The sequence below is a fragment of the Sipha flava genome, unplaced genomic scaffold (assembly GCF_003268045.1).
Source record: "Sipha flava isolate LNK unplaced genomic scaffold, YSA_version1 73_pilon_pilon, whole genome shotgun sequence".
Classification (NCBI taxonomy): domain Eukaryota; kingdom Metazoa; phylum Arthropoda; class Insecta; order Hemiptera; family Aphididae; genus Sipha; species Sipha flava.
Window position 1 is genome coordinate 3,643,770 of NW_020273613.1, and position 18,799 is coordinate 3,662,568.

An 18,799-nucleotide genomic window follows, 5' to 3' on the forward strand; every position below is an offset into this window, starting at 1 on the left:
GACACCTGTTAATGAATAATAACAATAACAGCACGGTGCCCGACTAAAAGAGGATAAGTGCAAAACACTGTTTAGTCAAAGTTAAAAAAATGTCAACAATGTTCAACATTTCCAATTATTGATTGATTCCCTTGATATTTTTGATATTCTACAAATGATCCTTCGAACATGTGTTTCTATGAAACATAAAATATTTCATTAACTTCGGATTCTTAAGTCCAACAATGAGTTGTCATTTTAAAGCGGTAAATTGATTTGGGCATATTTTTTTTTGCGCATGAATTATAGTATTTATGCAACATTTTTTTGACATAAACCTTTTTACCCGGTACTCAATGTATTATTAACATCATTGATGTTATTCATATAGAATATGTGAATAATACATAAGTATGAAAGTTTTTTGTTAAATTATTTCCGGGCTTACTGATTTCAATCGATATTGATTAAAGTAATCTAAAATAACATGTTATGAAAAAAAGATAATTCCTTAAAATGGACACTTGTTCCCCTTTACCCGAGCCCCGATAGTGTATTATACGTTACGTAACGTAATGTAACTTACGTTACCTCGATTCGACCCTGTGAACATTATTCTATTTTCTTTTATATTCTTGTTTGAATCGTTGTTTCATCAGCATACGTTTGATCTTTAAAACTTTGTACACAATTTGCTGAACCAATAATTTGTCAGGACGCGTGGCGTACTGTAACAACCCTACGCGCGTACTGTTCTGACGTTATTTAGTTTAATTCGCATTCGAGTGTGCGATTTTCGTTTTTAACATTATTAAAGATGTGCAAATTTCGTTAGTTTCGACACAAACACACGCTTGCATACACACACTCACATATACTCACATATACATAAGCAAGTGTATGTATGTGTTTCTTGTTAGTGAATTACATCTGAATTACGCGGACCGATGAACGCAATTTATCAATGCTCTCAAAGAACCGCTATTCCTCGGTACACTTATATTATGCGTCGTGTACGTGTACACGAATAAATAAATATTTATAATTTTATAAATGTGTGTAAATAAATGTTTGGTGTATAACTAAACCAAAAATAACGGTAATTCGTAGCTTACCTTTATGTAAAGTATTGTCAGAACTGCCGTACCGTACATATTAGCGCGCGTACAGGTCGTATCACTGGAGTAGGCGTATAATTTAATATCAGGGGATATCCAACCCACGGCCCGTCAAGTTTTCAGACTGACTCACCAAGTTTACTGATATCTTGTCAATATTATTTCTAACCTGAAAAATTTTGAGTGTGAAACGATTTTAATCATTAGTTCCATTTACTTATGTGAACAGACGTTTTCAAAAATGAATTACGGCAAATCTAAATATAAAATTACTTAAACAACGAACATTTATAAGGTACGCTGTTAATTGGAGTAACAAAGTTCGATGCAAACTATCAACCAGTTCCAAACTTCTCATTATGTAAATTAATCGGATCTAAATAAAATTAATTTTGAATCATGAAAATAAAAAATAAATACACATTTTTGTAAAATCGAATTAAATCTTATTTATTCTTCAATTTAATTACCTTTCTTCCTTTAAACATTTTTGGCCCTCGATCCCAAATTTATCTCAGAGTTGACCCGCTGAAAAAAAAGTTTGAAAACCCCTGTTTAATATTATTACTTATTACTGTGAGTTTCGGAAAAAAATAATACCACAGCACGTCAAAACAAAGATGGTTCATTAGTTATTCAGAGCCTATAAAATATGTGAAAATACTTGTTTTTATGGCGAATTTTTTAATCCAATTCGTTTGAAAAAAAATCCAATTACAGAGACTATTGATTTTAATAATGTTATTCATGATATATTATTAGATACGATATGTGCGGATACACCAGGTAGGGGCCCAGTATGTTTTAAGTTTTTGTTAAATTATCTCCGTACAAATAAATTTTGGGCGGTGGTGAACTCTTCCGAGTCAATATTATGTTCACCTGAAGGAAATGTGTAAAGTTTCCCGGGTTAACATTGTGGTTATCTGTAAGAAATGTGTAAACTCTCTTAAGTTGTTTTAAATGTTATTTCTACACTATGAGTTGGCTACACTGCAAACATTTAAATGTATATTTTATTTATTTTGATTTTTTTATTATTAGCTCACGATGAATTTTTAAAATTAAATTTAAACGTATAAAGATTATTATTTTATTATTATTGTTAAATAAGATTAATTTTTAAGTAAAACAACATATTTTTCAATATACAATCTTTTATGTAATATACAGTTTACAGTTATTAATATGATTGATAAAATATATTGTTGAATATAAGACTGAAAAGTAATATAGGTACCTAGACATTAAAGTACATTTAATAAAAACAGTAAAAGTAAGTAAAAGATACATAAAATACTCGTAATATGTAAACAAATAAATTTTTTTAATATTATATTAAATTATTAGTTTAAATAGTTTAAGTACTTTTTAATATAAGTAAAATAATAGAAACTAATAAATAAATCCCATATGATATTTACCTACCATTCAACATGGCTGTAAAAATTGACTTAAGCCCTTTCTCTTAAAAACCGTCCAATTGTACCCGGGAGAGTTTACATGCTCCCTTCTGATAGTATTGAAGTAGACCCGGGAGAGTTTACATGTTTCCGTCAGGTAGTACTGGATATACTACACCTGAAATAGTTTACCATCGGGAGACTTAACAATCACGTTAAATGTTTTCCCAATTTTGGTTTTAATCTGGTTTAACATCAGGAGTCCACATGAAAAAGGTAATATCTAAATCGTTTTCTCATATAAAATAAAAAAAAAAATTTTTTCAGTTTTTCGTTTAAATTGAAAAATAGCCATTTGGTGAAACAAGTTGTTGTGAAAACTTTTAGTGTTGCAATTTAAAATCCAATAAATGGTTCAATGTTAGTTTTGAAAAAAAGAAATGCGTACATGGTCAGGTAATAATGGCTATTAAACTTGTATCAAATAGATCATTTCCACCTATTCTCGGTGACATCGGTGGGCTTGTAACTTTATACATTTTTGAGGCTTTAGCAGTGGCCAACTGTCGCAGTGACAAATTAATACCGGGTGTACCTAGTATACCTTCTGTATTTTAAAAATATTATACTTATGTATACTTATTTATTACAACACCTAGCCATTATACCTAATCCGTATATGCCTTTCTTCTTTTAAAAACATAAATTAACTAAAATAGCTATTTAAACTGATTGTTAGATTTCAAAACTTTCTACAGTAACTCGTTAAAATTAAATTGCCATTTTCAAATTCTATAAAAATGAAAAAAATTTAAAAACTATTTTTCAAGCCGATGTAGAGATGAAAATACAAATTTAATATTACATTTTTCATATGATCCCTTACTAGTGTTCTACACGGTCCGACATTTCAAGGACTTGATCGGACTAAAAATTTTAACAAAGGACCAAAATAAGACTGAAATGATAGCTAATTATTTTTTATTTATAATTGAGTCAAGGAATATACCACCAAAGGCTAAAGGTATAAAACTTTACAATAAAATTTTGAATGTTGAATGACAAAAAGTCTATGTTCAGGTCGAAATCGTGGTGGTTGCTTACCAGCCACAACGATTTCATAATTATGCAAAACAAAAATACCCACGCTACGGCTGTACGCCACAGCTTTGATTGATGTCAACTTAATCAACTACAGTCCATCACAGACACACACACACACACGCCCGTAATATAAATAATCGCAATAATTCTATAAATCGTTTATATTCTTATACAAGTATTATGTAATAAAAACAAAATTGTCACTCCCGAATTTTTCGTTTTTATCGTGTGTGTTATAATTATTTTTTTCTTCTTATGCGAATTATCGTCGACACACACGTGTCGTTCTTATTATTTATATTATGGGCACAAATAGCAATCTAGACTAAATTTGTACTTTTTTATTATTAATTTGAGTGTCCGCTAATCGCAATAAATATTTAATTATTATTGTTCTAAACTAATGATTTTTATATAGGCTATTGTGCACGCGAATTGCTATTAAATTATTATATTTATTATTCTGTGTTTTGTTGAATTATTACCATTTTGAGCATAGGTTGTTGCAGCTGGCCAGCCGTACATGGACAAACTGTGGGTTTTAATCATTTATTTATTATTATATTTATTTATATTTATTAGATGTTAGGCCAGAAGGGCAGTACATTTTTTAATTTATAAAATTTTATTGGTTGTGCCAAACAGCTGATTACTTATGTATAGTTAATTATTGCTGTGAGTTATATATGTGTTAATTTTACAATATACAACAACACCACTTACCATTACAATATTATTTTAGTTAACTTTTTCTTTTTTATTATTCTTAATATTAAGTCTACACACACACAAATTCGTATACATTTGCACGTATGGCCGGTGTATGTGTGTTAACGCAGCGAAGTGATATGGTGACCGGGTGCACGGCCTATTATTGTTCGTTCCCGGCCCTAATAGTCCATCTTTAATTATATATAATTTCGTGGAATCTTATGTATTATACGAACGAATTAAATAAGCGTTTTGTTTTGGGATATTTCAATTTCATTTTAATCCAAAACAGATCAATGATCAACCTGATTGAAATTATCCACGTACTTTTTGCTATGATTGCAGATGTGTATACTACTTAGTAAGATGTGCATAATTAAATCCAAGTGCGCTTAAGCGTTATAATCTTTGTACACACAAAGCATATGAAAATGCAATGTATACATAATTGCATTTTCGTTTATTGGACATAATACATTTTCACCATCCGTTAATAATATAAGACAAGTACAAACAAGAGACTTCAGAGACGTTTTTGAAGAAGTTTAAAAGTATCAGATATCCTAAGCTATCTATAAATGGAAACAACAGGATGTATACAATCGATATTCAAGGTAGGTAAATACATAAAATATAAGATATTATTTACATCAATATCAACCCGTACAATTTGTATAAATATTTCAATGTTCTATACGAACCATAACTTTTATGTACGTAATATAAATTAATGCTGTCGAGCACAACACGCAAAGCATAAGAGTCATGAAAAAAAAAATAAAAACTATTATTTCGCACTTAATAATTATCGTTTAAATGTTTTTCTTACATTATGCTTTGCGTTTTTTTTAAGTGTTATTAATTTACGGTTAGAAGTGACCGTATAGTATACTAAAAGCTATATCATTTATATAAAAAGAAAAAAAAAAGGCTTAAATGAAAAATCACTTAAATGTAATACGGTATATTGGAAAACCATCACAAGTTTTATCGTAATATTTAATTAAACGTCGAATTCAACATGATAACTGGTGATTTCCATTTTTTCTATTTTCTAATTTTGTTGTTGCTTTTAATACTTTTCTAGTACATTTAAATTTTAAAAAGTCACCAATGACTTATAATATTAGTAATAGTATTAATCTATATACTAACCAAATGATGGTTTTTAAAAAACATAACTAATTTAATATAAAAAATACATACCTAGTTAAGACAAAAACATTGCAACAATGTAGTGTAAAAAAAAAAAAATATTTTGAAAATATTATTTAAGTACAATTTTTTAAATGTTTACTTAACATTATTAAATCACAATTATTATTCTGACAAAAGAAACTATACACATATAAGGTTAAAATAAATGAAGCTATTGCAAAGAGTTTAAATTAATAGCATAATAATAATATTGTGATCACCGTAATTTAATATTTAAGTATACTTATTGAAAATAACATCGCCATTTGGAATAAGGGAATTTTTTTCGTCGACTCGCTATTTTTCTGTATAAGCAAACCGCACAAACAATACTTCTCATAATACCGTCGGAAACAACAAACATGTTGCGCGTAATTTAAACATTTCATTAAAATTAACACGCGAATTCGTATGAAAAAAACAATCGTGCATAAATTATATTTGTCAGTTATTTCAAGTTCATTATTTCGCAGTTGAAACGACATATGACAATTATAATCTTTTAGATAAAAATTTAAAAATAAATAATATTCCATGGCTTTCGTTTTAAATTGCAAACTATAAACAATAATAAATTATTATTTTCAATTCAATCGTATAATAAACTCGATGATTGTTTACCAATTTTTTATTCTGCTTTTATATCTTATAAATTATTATAAACCTGAGATAATAAACGATTAAGTCATTCAAATAGATTTTCCGATGGTACTATATCTTCTGTGAAAAATTTCAAGATGATGAGTCGAAGACAAACAAATATTAATGTTGAACAGAACGATTACGGAGTTCGTCGAGGATTATCCTGTACAGTTGGGCACACATATTATAATTTTGTTAAATATGTAGCATAAAAAAAATAAAAATCTTCCATGATTGTTATTTCATATTAATTTGTTTTTATTTCTGCGTCGAAATTATTACTAATATTACGGCTTGTTTCAAATCTAATATCTATTGAACAATGATTTAAAATTATAAAGACATTATTTATAGAATTAATAACACGGATATTATCATTAACCGGGTTTTCGTTTTTTTTTTTTTAACAGTCGATTTTCTTTTATTGAACTTAAATCTTAAGTACTCTTAACAAGCCATTTATGTATGTTGTTGTGGTATGACTGTAGGTAAGAATAGGCATAAAACAAAAGAAAATACTACATAACTACATAAGTAACTATACTTACCTATATCTTTTTTTCCTTTAAGATACATAAAAAACTTAAGAATATAAAATAAATGATAATAGTTTGATAAACATGAAAACAATTTAAATACAAAACATTATATCCTAATCAAAGTTAGTGCATTCTAAAGTGTATCACTCTATAATGTATACTTATAAAAATTTTAAATATTAAACTTAAAAAAAAACATATTACATTTTCATACTCATCTTTTTGCTCTTATAATAATGATTTCATTGAGAAAATCAGAAGGTATGGATGATCTTAGGTCACTACATATAAACTTGAGCCCAGAAAATGTACGTTCTACGGTTATTTATAACAATTCAATCTTAAATAATTTAATAATATTTAATTATACGAGTATAGCTAAATGTCAACAAATAATTACTATAATAATATAATATACTAATCTACTTAATTTAAGTATTTATCAAGATAAAAATAATCTATATTATGAATCAACACTGTAGTTCAATATTTACACGTTATTTTTAAAAACAAATTATATGTGTCGTATTTTCGTATACATAATTAATACATAATTATATTGTTATTTATTACCGTTTTTTTGTATTATCACCCAACACCTAATTTAATTTAATTATTATTATAAACATAAAATTAATATATTGTTGGCAAACGCACACATACACATACGTATACATACATCACCTTCACGAAATGCTGACCAGATAGATCGCAATAGAATAAAACGCCCCCCCCGACCCCCGAAAGACGTGGTGTTCGTTCGTTCTATTGCCATCGATGTGGAGGACGGAACGCTGCCCGATTTGCGAGTGAAGTGATCGGTCATTCTTTTGTATTTTTGTACTAATAAATATTTTTCGTTGCCTTAATAAATTTTAAATATAATTATAAAAGGTGTTCATATTTAATAATTTTTCTACTTTACGTATTTGTGCGAGTATATAAGAAAGTTGGTACATTTACAAAAAGTGTATTAAAACTATAATGTACTTCAAACCTCAATCCAGTGCTAGATCTTATTCATTGTCAGTTGTTTCGAGTGTAACATAACTTTAGAGCTACTAAAGGAAAGTAAGCCTTTTAAAAAACCTGTTTTTGACTATCCTATTAAGCAGTACTAGATCGTATTCTTTGTCATTTAAGAAGGTAGTCGTCCGGGCCAATTATAACGTTTTTCTTTACGTACTTGTTTGAAGGTTAGAGTGTCCAACAACCTACATATACTTCTTTTTTGTGTTGCTATACGTCAAAGCCTTTGCGTAGCGTATACGACAGTTTTAATTTGTGAACTTTATTATTTATCATTCTTGTTAAAATACGAGTATAATATAGTGTAGTATATATATATACCTAATATACCTATACTAAAATGTAAATTTATTATAGTATATTTTCATGGTGCAATATTCTTTTAGTTTTGATCGTTTGTCCGTTCTATCATATTATGTTATACTTGGTGTCTTGTATAGTAGAAAAAAAATAGGTCCGCGGTCCGGTTCAGTCCGGTCCATAATCCATAAGTCTTTACAGTTCGAAATGTATTAGTTCGGATCGGTGGTCTGGTCTCGGTCCACAACAAATTATTTTAAATCTTCAGTCCGGTCTGGTCCCTAAAATTACGGACCATGCAGAGCACTAGTATATACGCATAACTCCCTAAACGTAAAGTTGAATTCATTATCCCGTACCGGATAGAAATGTTAATCATTTCGGTCATTTTCAAAAAGTCGTTTCAAGTTTTTTGAGAGAATACTAACTAAACTTAAAGTTAATTTTGAACATTTAATCCTCATCATTGATCGGTAAATAGCGTTTTGCGAGAATAAATATCATATTGTACACTGTCTACCGTTGATCGCGATAAAAGAAAAATGCGTACAAAAAGTCTCGCACAAAATATTATTTAACACCGCAGCGTTAATATTTTATGCATTGTTAAATATCACGAGAAAAAAGGGAAAAAAAAGATAAGAACAATAATTACAGTTGGAGTTTAACCATTACGTTATCCATTATATTTTCCCATTTTTCGCCCTACACGACATACAGAACAACACATCAAAGAGCGTATTTTTTTTTCTACAAATTTGCATAGTATAAAACAACATTACACATATACGCGTTCATATATAACATTAGTAGTATTTATAGTATCTACTCGTATATTATCTACTCGTTATTATTACAGAATAATACATAAATACATATAAACTCATACGGTACACTATGCTCCCCGTGTACGGGCATATTGTGTATCACATTTTTTTTTCATCCCGTTTCCGTTTACATTTAGTTTGGTACTTATAACGGTATCGAATTTTTATTCCATAAAAATGCATTAGAATTTTATTGTAATATACCGGACTTCGATCGCGTTGGGCGGAAGGATCTATAGCCGCGATAGTAATGATATAATAAACTATTCGAAAACCATTGCGATTGTCATACAAGTGCAATCGCTGTACTATTAGCTCGTAAGAAGAGGACTTTAGAGTCTAAACCCTTCCTCTCTCTCTCACTCTTTAATCTATACGATATACTTGTGTGTTAAAATCATTTACGTATGAAGTAAAACCCAAGGGCGCAGTATGGGGAAAAAACAAGTATATTTTAATTTCTTTTCGCGCGTTGAAGACATTTGTGTAGAACTATTTTTCCGTAAAGTAAAGTGAGGATGGATATTTAATACAATTAGTAGATTTTTTTTCTGAAAACATGGTGTCTGATGTCAATATTTTTATAAATATACCAGTATCAAAAGCGTCATCAGAGGGATCCGTTTTGTGTTGAAAAGGATTGAAGTCAACTTGAGCAATAGTAAAAGCGAAACTCGACTAACAGGATTAACTCTGGTGTAAACATTCATCGAAGTGTTTCCATAGACATTGAAGAAGTAATTAACAATTTCTTACAGAGTTGCCCTGCAAATTAGATTTTTTTCTTTATTTTAAGAAACATAACGATTATTTAGTACAGCTACCTCTCTCTACGAAATAAGATCTTAAATAATTCAGGGAATAGTATACGGACAGAAACGAATAATTTCGGTATTTTTTTAATTTTTCAACAATGTATAATACATACATATAATATTATGTGAAAATATAATGACCTTCTGTATGTATCCTGGATTGTTACAGACTGTACACTTTCAAATCCGTGGTCTTAACTTTTGCACTGAAAATCCTTTCTCTATTGTTTTTGTTCCAGTCTTAGATCGAACCGTCCAATTTGTCTCAATTGCGCTTTGTTTGACGTCTACAAAAGTTCATAAGCGATTTCGAGGTAGGGTTGCAACGAAAAATGTGTTTCTTTTACTGTTAGTTACGCAGTCAACTTCATATATCATATGTCACTTGGTCATCTGTTCCTTTTACTATAACCGATTTTAAGAAAAATGTCGGTTTTAAGTCTTAAACCAACCGATTAGTAGAATGATGTATCTAAGCAACGAAAAACCGCACTTGTTCCAAACTCAAATTGTTACCATCATTATTTTGTACTTTTTTGATTGTATACACCAGTGGTGCCCAACTCGCGGCACGAGGGCCAAATGTGGCCCGCGAAGGTATTCTATGTGATCCATTACGAATTTTCTAAAATATAAAAAAAAAAAATTAAAAATGTATGAAAAAAATTTTGAAATTATTTATTTACTTATTATATTATTTTTATTTAAATTTATGAATTCGTTTAAATAATTATTCCAAAAAGTACAATTATGTATACTTCAATTTATAATATTTTCAATAGATAATAAAATATAAGAAAACAAGTCCAATATATAAGATTATTTTTGTACTTTTATATTTTGTGGCTCGCTTGAAGATAATCGTTTACCAAAGTGGCTCGCCAAAGGAAAAAGATTGGGTATCACTAGTACATACTAAAATACTATTTTTACTATAGTTTTTCAACAACTAAATATTAATTAAATACAAAAGTTGAGCGTGTGTATTATCAATACAGACTGAAAAAAAAATTAATATTAAAATTAGAAAAAATTATACTTGAATCACATTGGACTCCGGTCCGTAAGTAAATACATGTTTGGATAGGTTTACGTATCCCACACGATGTTAGCGAGATTTCAACTTGCGTTGTTTATGCGGAAACGAAACGCGAATCAAATTGCCTGAAATAATAAACTGTATGAACAATTGGAAACGTTTTATTATTATATCATAACTAGGGTTTGGAAGTTATATGAGTTGCATATTGTTCTGTATGCTCTCGATTTGTATCAGACCAAGCTAGAAATCCGAGCTATAAAATGCTGAGTTTAAAAATTGAAAATTAAAAATGCATATTTTGCATATTTCGTTAATTTTAAAGAAAAAGTGTATATTTCGTCGATTTTCATTGATTTTCGTATATTTGTAAGCATATTTAATGTTTTCTAAAAAAAATAACTGTTTTCATTTTTAACCGATTAATTTTAAATACTGTTATATAAAACAACGCTAATAACACGGAAAACGTGCATCATATAAAACTCAATATTAATTTTCGTGATTATTTATTGTTATTTTTTAATGTCTACTATGAATTTAACGAAAATATTGATGGTTCAATGCAATAGTTCAATGGTATTACACAATATATATTTATTTCGTATTTCACAAATAATGAAAATATATTTGCTTAACTATTTTTTCAGTTCAATCAAATATAAAACGCTAACCGATTATATGTCATATTTTAGTTTTCAATAATACAATTTTTTTAATTATAGGTTTTTAAAATATATTAATTAACTTTTAATAAATAAATCAATATTTTTTTTGTTCCATATTTCACATTTTTTCATGCATATTTTTTTCATTTTTTCGTGTATATTTATATGCATATTTTGTCTTTTATGGCTATTTTAACGCCGTTCCGGAATGTTGTGTCTGCTTAAAATACTGCGCATTGCTTTACGTCACAAAGAGTACTCAAATATACAATTTAATATTATATTATGTAGTGATGTACGTAGAAGAATAGTTAGGTCTCGCCGAGTCATCTGAAATGCCGAGAAATACATGTTGTCAAAGTGTTTAATAAATAAGCTTCTTTCTCTATGACTTTTTGCTGTAGCTATTCATATGGGTCACATGGTGTACTCTTGAGTTTTTGGTAAAAGGTAAAACAGTGACCAACAACTAAACAGTTATACAGATACCTGTTATGGTTATTACCGAACGCGAAAATCGAATAAGATTTCGAATGATAGCGCTCAACAACTTAGTTAATAACGCGTGTCATGTTGTCCTTATTGATTCATTTGTCGAAAAGTCATCCCACAGTTATAACTCTGCGCCGAGTCGGTTGGATAAAACTCGAAACTCTCGATGATCATTCGTTCGGCGCTCCCAAATGAGTATATATTGTTTTTCAGTCGTCAAGATTTTACTGCATTTTTACTGTATTTGATCAACGTGATTGATCATCGCGCGTCCAATGCATCGTAAAATGAACGTGTATACCGCATTTACGAAAACCATTATCATCACTATCGCCATTATCACCGTAGTTATTATTGCCAAACAGCACTGCGCCACGCCACGTCGGTACGACATTTCGCTTTTTTCATCTTTATTTCCGTTGCATTGCCTGTACGCTGTAATTAGTCGCCGAGTGTGTTTTGCATTTCGTACACGTTCGCCGCGATTACATTAAATAAAATAAAATTACATACGATTAAAAAAAATTAACTACATTGAATGTTTACATTCTGTACGAAACGGTTTCCTCTTCCCGATGATGATATCACGACGGAAATGTTTCCGTTGGAAAACTGATCTCCGCTGAACATCTTATATTCGTTCCTCCGGTCCCATTCTGAAAGACGTGGTTCATCAGTCGAACTACGACGGCTTGCACTCCACGGACAACGGGGTGAATAACGTGGTGGCGTGGAGGGGATGTCGGTTTTTGGGGGATAAGGTTGATTTTATGGGTACGGGAAATATGTACACACACGTGGAGGGTCGATGTGTGCGTGACTTACGGAAAGTTTTGTGAAAATGTGGGCGATGGCGACGGTGACGCTAAACCTATTAAATTATAAATGCACACAACGACGACTAATGGGTTTCGTGTGTTCCAAAATTGTGCGCACACCGTATCCGGTGTAATTTAATCTTTCGAACCGGTATATCGCACGTCCCATTAACTTCAGGTGGGCCACACGGGCGTGTCGGTCGGATGGACTTCGTTTCAGGACCACTCGGACGGACTGTTTTCGACTTTGAGGCATATGTCTACAAATACGTGACTGATGGTCAAGCGATCGGTCGCAGCCGGAGCTGCGTAGGATGTACTGATCGGTTTCAAGTTCTGAGTGAAAAACAATTGGGCCACAATTAACTTCTTTTCAAAAAGGTATACGGTAATTGGGCCACTATTTTCAGCTATTTTTTATTGTTGTATTCGGTAATTAGGCCATTATTAAATTAATATATAATATATAAATATTGCTACAATACCTAACCACACGAAACTTTAATCGAAGCGTAATGAAATGATATAGAATTATCAGGGGCTGCCATAGTCTCATCAAATTAAGTAGAAAAAAATAGCTAAAAGTGTAATTTACAAAGATTATAGAACGTCACGATTGTTTAGTTGATTGCAAACTATACGATCCACGTTTAGAAAATATGCTGATTCGGTAATATAGGAGTGAAATGGAATTATTGGAATTTATAATGATGGAGACGGGGAAAAAAATTATTAATTTTTAATAATTATAAATTTTCTTTTGCTCGTGAGGGTCAATGAAACGTGAGGCAAAATTCGTTGGCGATGTTTTTTATATTATAAAGTATTATATTATTAGTATTATACTTTTTATATTATATTAAATTTGTGAATCCTGTGTATTGTATTATTAAAAAAAAAAATTAATGTATTTTATGCATTATAAAAATAATTGTTAGTTAATAAACGTTGTATATTCGTATATTTTTATGATGTTCATTTATGGCCCAATTTCCGGGTAGTCAAATGTTAACAAATATTTTATACGAAGCTTGTACATAAAATGAGGCCCAATTACCGACCGCTCAAAAAATTTACGGTCCATTCAACAAACAAATGTAGCAGTTAAAAAGTTCAAAAATGGTTACAAATGATTAATAATGGTTTTATTTCATACATATATATTGTGTACACGTGGCATAAAAGTCGAACACAGTGCGAGTACAATATTCTTTACTACAAAACCATATGTCATGTTTAGGGTTGTACAATTTTTTGTACTCCTAGCGATTGTAGCATAGCACGTAAAAAACCCATGGCTGTCAACAGGCCACAATTATTATTTTCTGAGTTACAGTGAAGACAAAAATTATATTTTGCCGGTACACCGTAATTGTTGCCATACTTTTTAAAACTTTTGTCAATTTTCCGCAATAATTAAAAATATTTTGGGAATATTCGTAACCTTACCTAACCACCAAGACAACATTTTCTATCAGAAATCTCTTACAACTGTTTTAAAAAAAGTATTAGTGCCCGACAAATTCCCGTAAATTTAGCGTCCTTGAACTACCCTACCAATCTACATATGGCCGGGAGCAAAGGAGGCAAATTACTTCTACGTCGGACAATCGACAGGTTGCTGTGAAGATATTCGTTACCATAGTTTATGGGGGCTAAGTAAATTGAGTCCGCGATATTTTGTGTACATTTTGATTGAGTTCCGAGTAAATTTAGTTCCAGGAAAAAAAAAAGATATTAGGTAAGTTGGGTCCCGGGGAAAAAAGGGTAGTAGATAAATTGAGTCCCAACTACTAGCTATACTACCTCGTCGTAGTCGTTTTACAAATGACAATTCACACTGTTTCTATCAGATATCGATTCCATTGTGATCAAATAACTTCGTAACGTCGTAACTTTGATTATGTCTAAGATACGTATATAGGCATATACGTAAATTATTAGATATAAAAAAAAAATTGTTTACCTTGGAATTAATCTACTACCTTTCTTTTCCCGAGACCCAACTTGCCTATTGCCTTTATTTCCCTGGCATCAAATTTACCGAGAAAAGGTTATTTAGGACTCAATTTACCAACTCTCAATTTATGCGTTGTACATTAATTCCGTTGAATGTGATCATATTGATTCAGATAATTTTGATTTTATTAACGTATTGACGTTGTTAAACGTTTTTTTACTCAAGATTCTTGTAATTTAAATACTTATCGAAACCAACAAATAACTGTTTTTCTCTTATAGGCAAATTTTCTCATTTGTTCGACATTTAAAAAATTGCTTGATCACAAATCACAATAAACCACACGAGTACAAGAGGTACAACGATATATTCATACACTGATAAGTTCAAAAATAAAATGAGTCTTATAAATATAATTAGTTTGAAATACCATTAAAACAGTAAGAATATTCATATAAACGATTCAATTATCCGGTACATCATATTGATTCAAATTAAACTTCAATTCAACATTAGTAACATACGATTTGATTTGGAATTTTATTTTTTGATTCAAATAAACATACATCATTATTGAAACCGTCATTAAAATCATAATAAGTAGACGTGATTCCTCCGCACTGGAGGTATAAATAATCAATAATCTAAAAATCATAACTCAACGTTGTATTGACCGAAACTGTTTTGAAATTAATAAGTTTTAATTTATATTAAACTTTCGTAAGTTAAATTAAAAAAGATAAAGTTTGCCATTCTTCTTTTTCTTCAGCTTTTAAATTCCTTGAAGGATTTTCGTTGTCTCTACTACGTTTTCTCAACTGAATCTGTCGATGCTCTTCTCTGTCAGCACTTATTTAGATCATCGTTGATCCAGTCAATCCAACATTGTCTAGGCCAGGGGCAACTACACGGGGGGGGGGGGGGAATGGGGCAGTCGCGTCTCCATGGCCTTTTTTTTTTTTTTACAAATATATATCAGACTTGGAAAATAAATAAAAGTACAAGTCATAAGATATGTTGTCATTTCGAAATAAAACAAATTTTATGTAATCATATTTATGGTATGTATAATATGGTAGTCTAACCTAGACTCTAGGCCGACCTTTAGATCTCTTCTCGCCTACTTTTCCTTCAAATACTTTCTTAATAATTCCATTCGACTTCCAGGCGTGGCCTGCCCACTCGATTCTTTTACTCACTAAATATGCATTAATTCCGGGTTTTTGGTTAACGAGTCGAATCTCTATTAGTTCTTCTAAACGTTTCATTTTCTATGATAGGTCCGTAAATGCTTCTAAGCACTCTTTTTTCCAAGCAAGTCATTTTTTCTTGATCAACTTTTGTGATTGATCAAAAGTTTCGCACGCATACGTTATAATTTGTCTTAGGAAACTAGAGTATAGGTGTTATACATATTATGTCATTATCATTAATAATTTGTATAGTGTTCTTACTGCATAGTATTGGATATTAAGTATAGAAATAGAAATAGAAATTTTCTATTCCATTGAAACTCGACAGTATTATGACATTTTGTAGTTGATTCGGTGCGCTTACGCACAATGCACCGTTATGTATATCGATATTTCATAGAAGAACGATAATTCCGTCGATAGATATATTACATTCTTTATTGGATTCCTCACCAGGAAAATAAAGTAGATAAATAATAACGTCTTTGAGGTTCATATACGTTGTAGATGTTATTACGTATAATGGAATTTTCCCTATCTTACCTATTGTGTTAACAAAACGGTCCAACTAACAGTATAGAATTACGATACATTTTGTACATTTTGTTCTCTACAAATATTGGCAATTATTAATACTCCTATGAAATTTTTTTTCTTTTTATCAACGACATTCTATACATACATACAAAGCGCGTATATGAACTGTACAACATTCGAGAAACGCGACACGGAAACAAAGGATGACAGGAATCTGTTTCTTGGAAATTTAATTTTAAACATTTACGATATCGCTTGTAAGTCAAGGGAGCTTTATCGTTTATATTTACAGTATATTTTTTGTTCTCTTTGCTATAGGCTACGAGAACGATATTCGTCACCATCTTCGTCTCTTTTTTTTTCTTAACCGAGTTTTAAAAAAGGTACGCTCCAATGTTTTATTATATTTTTTTTAATATACAATAAATATGTTGGGTTATTACTTTTATGCCGTATTATCTGGTGCTAAGTAATGTGTTACTGCGTAATAGTGTACGTCGTGCTTGCGGGCACGAACTTTGTTTCGAGTTTTACGTTTTAGGATCTAATTAATTCAAACGAAATTTATGACAAGGGTAAGTTATTTTGTCTAGTTTTGGTTTTTTTCTCTTGACCCCCCCATCCTCCCTTATTCCATTTAATTCCGTTATCGACGTCGTTTGGTTCTAGTCTCGATTGAACCGTTCCACAGAAACTAAACACGCTGAACATTTAATTATACGCTGTATACGCGTAATCATATAATAGGGCCGCGTAATAGAACGCGCAAATATTTCGCGCACAAATCAGCGTGAAGTATTTTAATTGTTATCAAAGTGTCGCCGTCGGCGGAAATACGCATTACATTTATACATTCATTATCGTTCTATAAGGTTGTTTAGCCGAGAAAATAATATAAATGTAAACTTATTAAAACAAACTCTCATCAGTAGTGCCACTGAAAAATATACAACGAACAAATGCGTCTAAATATATATATATATATATATATATATATATATATATTTAGTATTGTATGTGTATAAATGCTGGATACCGTCAGTGAGAATGGTTTGTACTCGTTGAATTTTGCCTTCCGAGAGAAAAACGTCTGCAACGTAAAAGTTATTTATGTATACGTATTTATATATATGTGTGTGTGTGTATCCGTCCCTTAAGACTTATTTAACCTGTCTGCTGCTTTTCCGCCGTTAAGCTTCAATTTAAAAAGGTAAAATGAAAAAAAAAATAGGAGAAAATACCTATTCGTCGTTTACGAGAAAACATTAGGTGTAAGACATATAATTAGGTAATGGTTGTACGAAATTCACCGATACATGTTCGTCTGTGTGTGATTATCAGGGCTCCGTGACTTGTAGTAGTATTTGAATATTTGTTTTGGGAAGTACTAGGATAATTTTTAAGTTTTGAATTAGTTTCAGATAACCGTCAAACAATACACGAATTTTTTTACTGCATATTTGTTTAAATATCTAGATGCTCTGTCGTACTATTTTTTTTTTTGTTTTTAATGTTATTTTACGTATATATCACTATTTTAAAGTAGAAAAATGAGAATAGTATATATAATAGAAATTCCACTCATTCGCTTACTGATCAGCTTAAAGTTCATAAACTACCATAACGATGTATTTGAAATGTTGAGTGAATGTACTTATTTATGTATAGAAGTAATAATAAATGGTTTTTAAGGGCAGAAATCGTTTTGATCGTGTTTTCAATTTTTCAATAAACATAGACTAATAATATGTTGATTTCAATATTCATCGTTTGAAGTATATGTAAAATGTAGTATAAATAAATAAAACTACACATTTTTAAACTATAGATGATTGTGCGCTTTTTTTTCTAGCTACATTTTTTATGTAATGAAATAGGCGTAGGTACTTACTTTAATCTTAAATAGTATATGTGCATCGCGGGACTGAGTGATTTACCTAAGTTTGTTATAAAATAATAATACTAATACTTATCATTAGTTGTTTATCTATTTGCTATAGGATTTTTTTTTTTTGCATATTTTAACATTTTTAGTACATGTTTAGTCACTTTTATGAACATAGCTATGTTTATATCATCATTGCGCTTATAATTCGTTTTTCTTAGTGCTACCAGTTTCAGCCTATCGTGCATCGTATTATCGGCGTTGTGAACATAGGCGTGCGCACAGGGGCAGTAAGGTGTGCTCTTGCTGCCCCTGGACGGTTTGAATATATTTGTAAGGGCCAAACTGGTCCAATCTGGGCCACCAATCCGGTAATGCTTAATACAAAATAAGTTGGTTATCCAAAAAGTGTATTGCTTATCAAGCTAACTTTTTCTATGTTTGAACTTTAAATAGGCTTTAAAGCTTAAATTTGAGCTTGAAAATGTTAACTTAATACTCATGTATGGGCCAGAAAAAATATTCGCTGCCCCCAACTTGAAA